At 56.0% G+C, this 11,604-nt stretch overlaps 1 protein-coding gene across 3 annotated transcripts in view; it reads left to right on the top strand.

Moving 5' to 3' along the window:
• The first annotated feature begins 862 nt into the window (after positions 1-862).
• Positions 863-11,604, top strand: part of NLGN3 (neuroligin 3) — an 87,267-nt gene continuing 76,525 nt past the window's right edge. For all 3 annotated transcript variants that reach the window (XM_054040293.1, XM_054040292.1, XM_054040291.1), the window contains exon 1: positions 863-952. The gene's annotated coding sequence lies outside the window, so the exon portion shown is untranslated. The remainder of the gene's footprint in view (positions 953-11,604) is intronic.

The following is an 11,604-nucleotide window of genomic DNA, read 5'->3' as shown; positions in this document are numbered from 1 at the left end:
GGGGTGGGGGGGCGTAGGCAGGTGGAGGAGTGGGGGGGGCTGGTAGGGGGGCACAGGCAGGTGGGGCGGTGAAGTCGGGGGGGTGGGGGGCGTAGGCAGGTGGAGGAGTGGGGGGGGCTGGTAGGGGGGCGCAGGCAGGTGGGGCGGTGAAGTCGGGGGGGTGGGGGGCGCAGGCAGGTGGAGGAGTGGGGGGGGCTGGTAGGGAAGGCGCAGGCAGGTGGGGGGGTGAAGTCGGGGGGGTGGGGGGGCGCAGGCAGGTGGAGGAGTGGGGGGGCTGGTAGGGGGGCACAGGCAGGTGGGGCGGTGAAGTCGGGGGGGTGGGGGGCGTAGGCAGGTGGAGGAGTGGGGGGGGCTGGTAGGGAAGGCGCAGGCAGGTGGGGGGGTGAAGTCGGGGGGGTGGGGGGGCGCAGGCAGGTGGAGGAGTGGGGGGGGCTGGTAGGGAAGGCGCAGGCAGGTGGGGGGGTGAAGTCGGGGGGGTGGGGGGGCGCAGGCAGGTGGAGGAGTGGGGGGGGCTGGTAGGGAAGGCGCAGGCAGGTGGGGGGGTGAAGTCGGGGGGGTGGGGGGGCGCAGGCAGGTGGAGGAGTGGGGGGGCTGGTAGGGGGGCGCAGGCAGGTGGGGGGGTGAAGTCGGGGGGGTGGGGGGCGTAGGCAGGTGGAGGAGTGGGGGGGGCTGGTAGGGGGGCGCAGGCAGGTGGGGGGGTGGGGGGCGCAGGCAGGGGCCGTGCGCAGGGGCCGGGCCGGTGACGGCGGGGGGCCGGACGGGCGGGCGCGGCGCGGCGCGGTGCAGCGCGGCGGCGAAGGGGTTACTGAGCGCGCTCTCGCCCCCCCCCCGTGCACGCGCTGCGCGCTCTCCGGCGCGCGGGTCGGGCTGGGCTGAGCGGAGCAGCCTCCGGAACCGGCCACCTGCAGCCGCCCGGACCCGACATGGCGGAGCCACGCGGCCGCCCCCCCGGGTGAGTGCGGCCCCCGCCCGCTGCTGACAGCTGCGGCCGGCCGGGGCGCGGGGACGCTGCGGGGGGAGGACTCGGCTGGGCTGGACGGGGAGGGCCTGTGGGGGGGTGGGCTGGAGAGAGCTGTCAGGGGTGGGGGGGCTGTGAGGCTGGGCTGGGGGGCCGGGGGGGGGCGGGCTGGGTTGTGGGGGGACTGGTTAAGGTGGCCAGGGAGGTATGTGGGGGGCTGGTCTGGGTTGCCGGGGAGGGGGGCTGGGCAGGGAGGGTTGTGGGGGGGGGGCTGTGAAGAGAGGGGGGCTGGGTTGCTGGGGAGGGTTGTGGGGGGGCTGTGAGGGGAGGGAAGGGTTGTGGGGGGGGGGCTGTGAGGGGAGGCGGGCTGGGTTGTGGGGGGACTGGGCTGAGTGGCCGGGGAGGATTGTGGGGGGCGAGGTGGCTGGGGAGGGTTATGTGGAGGGGGTGGGCGGCCAGGGAGGGTTGTGGGGCAGGCTGCGAGGAGAGGGGTGCTGGGCTGGGGAGGGTTGTGGAGGGCGCTGTGAGGGGAGGGGGACTGGGTGGGGTGGCTGGGGAGGGTTGTGGGGGGTGCTGTGAGGGGAGGGGGACTGTACTGGGTGGCCGGGGAGGATTGTGGGGGGTGCGGGGAGGGGAGGGGAGGGAAGGGTTGTGGGGCAGGCTGCGAGGAGGGGGTGCTGGGCTGGGTGGCCGAGGAGGGTTGTGGGGGGTGTTGTGAGGGGAGGGGGACTGGGTGGGGTGGCTGGGGAGGGTTGTGGGGGGCGAGGTGGCTGGGGAGGGTTATGTGGAGGGGGTGGGCGGCCAGGGAGGGTTGTGGGGCAGGCTGCGAGGAGAGGGGGGCTGGGCGGGGTGGCTGGGGAGGGTTGGGGGGGGCTGTGAGGGGAGGGGGACTGGGCGGGATGGCTGGGGAGGGTTGTGGGGGGCGAGGTGGCTGGGGAGGGTTATGTGGAGGGGGTGGGCGGCCAGGGAGGGTTGTGGGGGTGGGCTATGAGGAGAGGGGGGCTGGGCGGGGTGGCTGGGGAGGGTTGGGGGGGGCTGTGAGGGGAGGGGGGCTGGGCTGGGTGGCCGGGGGCGGGAAGCGGCGCTCCGTGCAGCCAGCGTTGCCATGGTGATGGTGTGAATGGGGGATTGTGCTGCTCAGCTGGTGGCCCCGGTCGGCAGGGCTGCGGCCCGAGCCTGGAACGAGTCGCCCCGCCCTCATTCATCGGCCTGGCGCGGGGTACCCCTCGCTTGGCTCCACCCGGCCGCCTTCTCCCAGCAGGCGGAGGGGCTGGGCTCGCCTTTCCGAGCTTTGCCTGGGCCCACGAACGCGCCCCGCCCCGGCTTCTGGCTTTGCTGGAGAAGGTGCACAGGGGAGTTGGGTAGGCTGGCCGGGGGGCAGAGGAACAGGTCGGGGAGGGATAATATTGTGGGTTAATCAGATAACACATCTTGAGGATAAAATGTACCAAATTGTTCCGACCCCGCCAAACCCATGTAATCTTCCTGGGGGGTCCCCGCTGCAGCCCCTTGCAGGCATGGTACCTCTGCGCTGGCAGGCTGAGGCAGGGAGGCAGCCCCCAGCCTGGAGTATGTGCCAGTCTAAGCAATTGCATTTTGTCTCTCTCAATTCCTCCTATAACAGAGGGTGGGATTCTTCTTCACTTCCTGTCCTAAAATGTGGGTATCCTTGCTGTGCACTTCCGTGTGGTTGCCAGGCCCCTGCCTAGGGATGCTTGGTGCTTATGAAAAATGCTTTGTTCAAATAATTCTAATGATAAACTCTTTCTCTGCCCAGGTCTTGGTGTCTGGGCAGGATTGTGTAGTGCTGGGAATGGTGGTGTAAGTCTGGGTTTGAGGTAGTCTTGACTCCTGCCAGTGTAAACCAGACAAGGTGGATGAGGTAATATTTTTTATGGGACCAACTTCTGTTGGTGAGAGGGACAAGCTTTTGAGCTACACAGAGGTCTTCAGGTCTGGTACTCAGTGTCACAGTTAAACACAAGATCAAACACATATAGTACAGACACTCTTTTCTTAACATGTGTATTACATAATTTTTTAACATTCGCTTTAATACACATTTTAATTCTGTAAGGAACCATTCAAGGTGAAGTGGCCCATTAACACTCGTGTAGTCATAGAACAAAAAGGGGGGTTAGTGGGTTACAGATTGTTGTAATAAGCTATAAATCCAATGTCTATATTTAAGACCATGATTTTTAGTGTCTAACAAAGTTATGAGTTTAAGCTCCCACTTTTCAAAGTGCTGTGCAGGTGTCCTTTGAGGACGAAGACTGATAGGTCAGATAAAGAGTGATCACTTTGTGAAAAGTGTCTTGTTTTGTTTTTGTCTTTTATCATTTTCCTGTGTGAGCTCATTTGAGAGCGTAGTGATTTTTCACTCCTTGGGGTTCTGTCGTGTCTTCTCACTTGGCCCACCTGGCTGCTCCCAGGGCTTCAGCTCCCGCCTCTGTGCTGATGCTTTCCTCCACCCCATCCTCTGTAGCCTTGGGTGTTCAGCAGAGCCGTAATCCACATTGCCCTGTTGATGCCTCCTTTCCACCTTTGCTCTCTGTTTACACTGCTTCACTTTTAGTCTAAGCCCTGGTGATCTCCCGTCTGCCCCTCTCCTGTCTTCACACCAATCTGTCCCAAATGCCATTGCTCCTTTTGACAGGTTTCAGAGTAGCAGACGTGTTAGTCTGTATCTGCCAAAAGAACAGGAGTTCTTGTGGCACCTTAGAGACTAACAAATTTATTTGAGCATAAGCTTTCGTGGGCTACAGCCCACTTCTTCAGATGCATCTATGTGTATGTGTAGTTCTGTGGGCCAGAATGTAGAATGTATGGGTGTGCAAAACAACTGGGCAATGTTGCATCCAACTTGTATGCACACTTATTCAGGTTGTGAGTTGGGTAGTTGCGCACAAAGATTTGCACAAGCACCTCAGGTGGCATGTGACCAGGATCCATCACTGAATTTGGTCTGCTGGTTGGACCATTAGTTTCCCTGGCCCGGGCTGGTTACTGGCAGGAAGTGTGATTTACCAGATCTGTATGTGCACTTGCAGTGTTTGCAGATTACCTCGCTGTTGGTCACCTTAGCCTGAGAGCGGGCTCAGGTGCTCTGAAGCCCTGCAGATGTGCGGTCCTTAGTACTGAAGGCTGCACTGAGGTTAACCAGCATCTGGAGCTAGAAGGAGCCATCAGCAGCACGAAGGAGAAGAGCAGTTTCCAGGCGTTGGTCAGTGCAGACCCCTAAAGGAGAAAGATGTGTAGAATGTTACTGGAAAGATGAGGTAGCCTTTTTCTGCTGAGAAGTGGAAGGTGTTAGAGGCAGAAGAGGTGCAGAGGACCTGATGATCAAAGGCTAGCCTCAGTCTTATCCAGCTCACAGTCCCCCAGGTTCCAGAACACTGCCTGCTCTGTAGCCCAGCCCCCGCCTCCCACTGGCATAGCCCAGCCCCTGGCATGTCCCTGTTGGGACCTGCAACTAGCATGAGATCTGTTTGGGGCAGCTTTCCCTCCTGAGCTGCAACACTCTTCAGATAAAGTTCTTGCTTCTTTCTTCTCTCTAGATGTTTAAAGGCCTTCAGGGCTTGGGAGCCATTCCCAGGCCCTTAGCTCTGTTATGAAAAGCTGCCAGAGAGCCAGGGCCATGTGCTCCTTGCGGCAGCCCCTTGTGCTCTCTTTGATGGAGCCTGTGCTCAGTTCCCTGCCTGTTGTTGACCCTGATCGTGTTGGCATGGTTCTCTATGTTCCGTGTGCTGCTCTAGTTTCTATTGTCCCTGTAACTGCGGTGTAGGAGGCAGCTGGTGAGAAGCTAACGGTTTTTACCCACTGGGTAAGGGGCAGGTGGGTTCCCAGGAAGAGATGGGAAATGCCTTGGGTTCCTGTCACCCAGATGGGGGTGTTTTGGCATTGGGGAACATATACATCCCTATTCTCGGCAGGAGCAGAGGTGGTAACTGTGATGTTGCACTCTGATTTTACAAAAATATGCTAATGAGTGTGAATATGATGTAACTGGAATATGTTTCATGCAACAGGTCTCTTGTATGGTATCATTACAAAGCTTATAATCTCCTGAGTGTGTTCATCCGATTTGTATGTATGTATCATTCTTGTATCTGATACTAGAAATATGAACTATAACTCTGAGGCCTATTGTAATTATGCAAAGTGTGGGCCATTAATGGTGGCTTGGAATCGTGATGGCTCCCATCAACCAGGACAATGGACTCTGGATGGCTCTGTTGCTTGCAGGCCGTCCTGTGAGTCAGACTGGGAGGAATGGAGGCTTGGGGTCTCACAGGACATGTGACCATGTCACCTGGTACTGGAATCCATTTTAAACCTGGTGCTTTTCCATTTAGAAAGACGGGTGGGGACCCAGAGAGACAAAAGATTCCCACCTTCTGCCAAAGCTATATAAGGGGGTGGAACAGAACAAAGGGGGCTGCAGTCATGAGAAATCTCCTAGCTACCACCTGAGCTGGAACGAGGGCTGTACCAGGGGAAAGGATTGTGCCCAGACTAGGAAGGCATCGTCTGTGATAGAAGCTTGTCCCCATTCTAGGCAGGAGCAGAGGTGATAACATTTTTGGAGGAGAGAGATTTGAACTCTTAGTTCCCCAGTTTAGCCTACCTTGTCCCATGCAGCCACCCCACCTTTCTTCAGCCCCCTGATATCAGCTACTGAATCCAACCACTGTGTAAAATCCACTCATTAGCTGGATACTTCTAAAATGATCTGCAGGGAAATAGTTAAGTGCTGACATTTAGAGGTCGCATTTTTAGCATTGTGCATGTATTTTCTTAATTTGCATTTGCAGTTAGCACAGTTATACAGTTAGCCATGTGCATGTACTGTTACCACGATGACATGTGCAGTTAGGATGCTGAGATTAGCTGGATGCCTGCATGTTTGCAGTTCTGGACATCCAGCACTGGGTTTCAGAGTTAACACCATTGAGGTGCATGGGCCACTTTGTATCTCTGTGCTGTTGGCTCTTATTTTTAAATACTTTAGGTGGTCTCGTTGGGAAATTGAGTTCAAATGACCATAATTAGCAAATAGTGTGTGCAGTTACCCAATGTGTGTCAAATAGCCATGGTCAGTGCACATGCACATAGGTGTGCATTGTTCATAGAATTTGTATGTGTGTCCATTTGTAGTCAGAGAGGAAGGATAGCCAAGTGGTTTTGGAGCTCCCTAGAACTCAGAAGACACCAGAAGATGCTCTGTGTGACCTTGGGCAAGTCCCTTAGCTTTCTTGGACCTCCATCCCCATCTGTAGAACTGGGAGAACAGCCTTGCCTGGCTGCTCAGGGGCATGTGAGGGTAAATACATTAGCTATAGGGAGGCACCTGGATACTATGACCGTGGAGGCCAGATAAATACCTTAGAATCAGGCTTCTGCCAACCAGAAAGGCTGGAAATTCACTTTAATGGGAATGCTGCATGGCAGGGGTGGGAATTGGAAGAGACTGTTGCCATGCTAGATGTGGCTCCTTCCTGTGCTTGTCGCTGATGGCATTTGGAACAAGCCTGCACCTCTGAGGCCTTTCTTTGTTCCGAATCCTGGGTTCCGATCTGCCTTAGGTCAGGTGAAAATGAGATTGACATCACAAAGCCGTGGTATCTGGCACAGGCTGTGTCTGCTTAGAAGTCTCTGCTCAGGAGGGGTCCAGGCTGGACTAGCCTGTGGGGCTGCAGAGCAGGACTGAGGAGCAGTGGCAGAGTGTGTGGGGAGCTCAGGTGGAACAGTGGGAGGGCTGTGGATTGGTACTGAGGGGCACCTGCAGAGCTGTGTGTGGGGAGAGGGCAAAATGACATTGCACTAACTGGTCTGACTGGTTCTATACTTGGTGAGTGCCAGAATTGTTAACTGGGAGCAGATTGTCTGTTCAGCTCCATTGCCATCTGCGTAGTGCTCTCCTTCCGCCTCCTCAGAAGGATGCTGCCGTGTGTATGTAACGTGAATGCATAAATAAATGGGCCTGTATTTCTCACCACGGCTGAAACTGTGTATCCAAGCCAGTTGGGGCAATCTCTGCCTGGCTTGGGAGAAACTGCAGTGAAGCAACAGCTATGGAATGGGGAGTAATGGCTCCTTTTAACAGTGTCTGGAACTCTGGGGGAATCCACAGCAACAAGAGGCGTGTGATATTTGTCTGGAGCAGGTTATTGGGCTGGGATTGTCGGGTCCTGTAGAGATGTCGTAGAACGTGCACAACAGGCCCTGCCTCCATTCAGGTTTCCACTGTAAATTACTCATGGGCTACAGAGCACTTTGTCCAGCCTTCAGCTGGGCCTTGGCTGGATGGGCTCTGCTCACTGCATGGCCCAGGTTGTCTGGGTGACTCACTGATACCACTGGAGATGGGGCTGTGACCTGCAGTGCTTGTCCCAGGCAGTCGGTCACTGAGCAGACTAGAGGGCGCAGCCCTCAAGGCAGTTGACTGTTCTCTGGCATAAGGAGGGGCCGATTTTACTCGGAGTTCTGTGCGTTTTCTCTCCTGTCTCCCGCAGTGTGAAGAGGCCTTGTTCCAGGTGGTATCAGATGCTGCTGATGTAAATTCAATGTGTGTATGAATGTTTCTCTGCCCTAAATTACAATGTAAAGTCTGCAATCCAGCCGCATCCTGGGTAAGGGTGGCCCCTCCGAGCACCTCACAGCCCAGTTGCCCACAGGAGACACTTGACTTCACATGCAGATCTGTCAGTCTAAGCAGCAAGACATGTGGCAGAGAGTTTGGGGCAGAACCTTGGCCTGGAGACTGTGCGTAGGGGCAGAACCTTGGCCTTGGCAGACCCTAGTGTTCAGGTTGTTTCACGGGTGATCAGCATGGATGGCATTCTGCACTCAGGGAAGGGTATTTATGCACACAAGATAATATTTGAAGAGGCTGGTCCTGTATACTGACAGAACAGTGGAAGCATCCTTCCCAAATGCAGGCTGACTGATCAGAGAGGAGTGCCCTTTGTTTGTGTACTGGTGGCAGGCAGGAACCACCTAACTGCTTTAGCAGCCAAATCCTGCCACAACGCTAGTGCAATGGGCAAGTTCTGTTGGGCAGCCAAAAGAGAAGGGGGTTCTGTATGTGCCAGGATGCTGGCATCTGGGGATATGGCTGCATCCATGTTTTGGCTCAGAGCGGCTTTTCTCCCTGGGGGAGCATGGGGGGGCGGGGGGTAATTCTGTGCATCCTCTTCCTTCTGCGCATTTCATGCTCTTGCCTCAGAAATTAGGCCATCCAGCCATTCTGTGCCAAGCAGCGCTACCGGCTGGGTGGGGGGTGTGATAGCCATGCTCTGTGGGGAGAAGGAGAGAGCAGCCATTTCCCTTAGCCTTTGCTCATCTTGCTCTGACCTGCCAGTTCCCCTGTTCCTTGCCCTCACATGAATTCGCTGTCATGCCCCAGAAGAATCTCCAGCAAGAGGCAGGTGCGTTCAAAGAGTGGAATTGGGAGTTCCGGGAAGCTACGCCAGCTGGTGACACAGGAAGCGCTGTGGAGAGGGATCAGGATTTAAGGCCTGGCTTGACAAAGCCCTGGCTGGGATGATTTAGTTGGGGATTGGTCCTGCTTCGAGCAGGGGGTTGGACTAGATGACCTCCTGAGGTCCCTTCCAACCCTGATATTCTATGATCAGTCCTGCTCCATCCACATTCCCTGTCTCTGCTTTGCATTCAGTCAGCCCCTGGCTTGCAGTGTGGAATGACTGGAGCTGTGCAAGCATTGCTAGGTGGGATCGCCCGCTGCTTCCAGTCCCACAAATTGGATTTGTTCTCCTGGAGGAGGCCTCCCCACACTGAGTGATGAGTAGGGGTTGCTGGTCTCCTCTGCACAGACTGGGGGTAGGGGGCATGTCCGGAGCTGCACAATCTGAACCCAGGGTCTGACTGGGTCGGGGGACGGGCAGACCCGACTCATGGATCTGAGCAGGGACACAGTGAATGGTAGAGAGTTGCTGGGGACTGTGGGAAGGTGGGTCAGCCCCTTTGCAGGTTCCGGCCTTGGCCTCCACTGACCCCATGAATGCTCACACCCATGGTTCAGCCAGCTCTCTCCCCTTGGGACTGCAGCAAGAGAAACCATTTCCTGCACCCTCCCAGGCCCAAGAAACTCCTTGCTTGGGCTGCAGGAATCACAAGCAATCCATCCCTCCTGCCCTGGAGCACAGGAGCTTCTGCCTCATCTGCAGGTGGTGCTGTGGAGGTGTAGGGTTAGGCCCTCCCCTTTCCATCCTGGGGCTGCATTCTTCCTGGCTTGGCAAGTTCACAGGTCCCTTCCCCTTCTTGTCACCGCTTGGCTCTCTCGCCTGGGTTTCTAATTACATGGAGGCTATAGCTCATATCTCTAGTAGGCCTGTATTCAGTTGTCTCCAAACCTGCTGCTGATTTGAGTGTGTTTTGGTAACAGACAAATTACTTGAAGCTGCTTTAGTGCCATGGCAGCATTGGTGTCCCCTGGCATCGGCCTCTTAGCACTGCCTTTCCAGGCTTCCTCGGGCACCAGAGCTTCTGCAGAGTGTGCTGGCAGCAGGATCAGATGATCTATGTGCCTTGTCTCTGGGGGTTACCCCGTATGGCAGGCATTGTGGGACCTTTCAGCATAAGAACAGGGTCTTGATCTCAGTTTGATCTGCCCTTGTCTGTCCTCCTCACCCATATCCTTTTACTTACGTGTTCTGGAAAGAATGAACACCTCCGACTTGTCACTGGTTCTCTGTTAAATCAGGAAAAGACCTGAGCAGCCTGGTGAGCAATAGGCCAATGATATCTGAGCTCAGTGTGCAGCCACTGTCAGGGAATCCACTGAGCTATTGGGCTGCAAGAAAGTAACAGGAGAATATTCTAGTGCCATTGTCCAAATCAGTGAGCACCCTTCCCGGACACAGCTCCCCTGGGCTAGCCCATCTCCAGGGTGGGGGCAGGGCTTGGAGGCGTTATGGGACAGGCAATGAGAAGAATTAAGGGTTGGGAGAGACCACATGGAGAGAGAAACCATTGTGTCTGTCTAAAGAGGGGACAAATAAGAGGGTGAGATAGAGGGATCCACAGTGATGAACTATCTAGAGAAGGGAGATCAGGTGCGACCATTCTCTTTTGCTCACTGCACAAGACCAAGGGCCAGTGCAGGGACACTGAAAGGCAGCACACTTGAGAAGGAAATACTTTTTCACACCCCACAATTGACCTGCGGAACTCACTGCCACAAGGTGTCATTGAGGCCATGCACGTAGCAACGAGACAATTAGATGGGGACATAGAATCATAGGATTAGAAGGGACCGCAAGGGTCATGTAGTCTAACCCCTTGCCAAGCTGCAGTCAGTGACAGCCAGAATTCCATTAGGTCAGAATGAGAGAGATGTGAGCTCTCGGGCATGGGGCAAATGCCAGTTGATGGGGGTTAGGTAGAAGGATATTCTCTTCTGGGGGTTCTTGCAGCTGGTGCTGGGGGCTGCATTCTTGTGTTGGTCTGGTCTGGCAATTCCTGTGCTCGTGTTTTAGAACTGTTTGGATAACCAGCCTTGTTCACAGGTGTGGAAAAGTAGAAGATCGACCCATTCTTTCTTTTTTCTGTTTTTTTTTTGTGGGGAGGGAATGCCCCTGCCAGCAGCTTGGCTCCCTCTTCCTAGGGCCAGGCAGATGCAGGCAGCATCCGTGCATGTCCATGGTGCAGCTACCCTGGGTTTTCTGTGCCTACGTGTGAGGATAGCGAGGGGGCCAGGACCCTTTTGTCTGTCTCTTCCCTTTCCCCTCTTCCTTCCTCTCTCTTGGTCTCCATGACGGGACACAAGGAGGCTCGGGGTGAACTGCTATCTGATCCCAGGGAGGCTTTGGCTGAGAGTTGGGGTTGTTTCTGGGAGTTTTGGAAACCTCCAGAGAGCACCTTTCATTTTTATCCAACTGCAGAAATGGCTGTTATTTACTGAAGATATTTACAAAAATAATGCTGTGCCGTGGGGCTGTGAACTGGCAATGAAGTTCTGAGTCCTTGGAGTCAGCCCTCTGGGCTGCTCTCCCCTCCATTTCAGGCAAGCTGCTCAGGTCTGGGTCTTGGGGTCACCGCTCAGCAGAGAGCAAGCACTGTCCAAATGCAGCCTTTGCTGTGTATCCTGCAAGAGACTGAGGCAGGTGGCCCGCTTCCCCTCCCCCCACCCAGTGCAGAAGGAGAGGTGGGGGGCAGGGAGAAGAGGAGACAGATGCAGCGAGGGAGCGAGCGACGGAGAGTTCTTCAGCCACCTGTGTCTTGTTCAAGGGCACATGAGTGTGAAATTCAATTTGTAGACGCAAGCTGTGGCTGGTGAGGAACATGGGCCGCTGTGTCTGCTGGAGCCTGGCAGTCTGGGAGCACTGCAGCCTGTATGCACAGTGTGTCCTGCCTGCCAGCTCCCAGGGAGGCTGACGTCACCTCAGCGGAGCAGTGGCTGCTGCAGGACATGTCTGCTTGAAGTCTTGTCAGGTTCTCCCCTGGTGTGGAGCCTTCTGTCTCCATCCGGGAGCTCCCCTCCCCAGGAGGTGAGCTCACGCTACACTGGCGCCTACTGAAAGCACCTGGTAGATGCTCCATCGTGTCTCCTTCCCACAGCCTGGTGGGCCCAGGGCCGAGATTGTGGTAAGAGGGCCGAGATTGTGCCCAGCTTGTGCTGA

Source organism: Malaclemys terrapin, chromosome 9, assembly GCF_027887155.1.
Source record: "Malaclemys terrapin pileata isolate rMalTer1 chromosome 9, rMalTer1.hap1, whole genome shotgun sequence".
In the NCBI taxonomy this organism is placed as follows: Eukaryota; Metazoa; Chordata; order Testudines; family Emydidae; genus Malaclemys; species Malaclemys terrapin.
The sequence above is the reverse complement of the archived record's forward strand: the minus strand, read 5'-3'. Positions and strand labels throughout refer to the sequence as shown.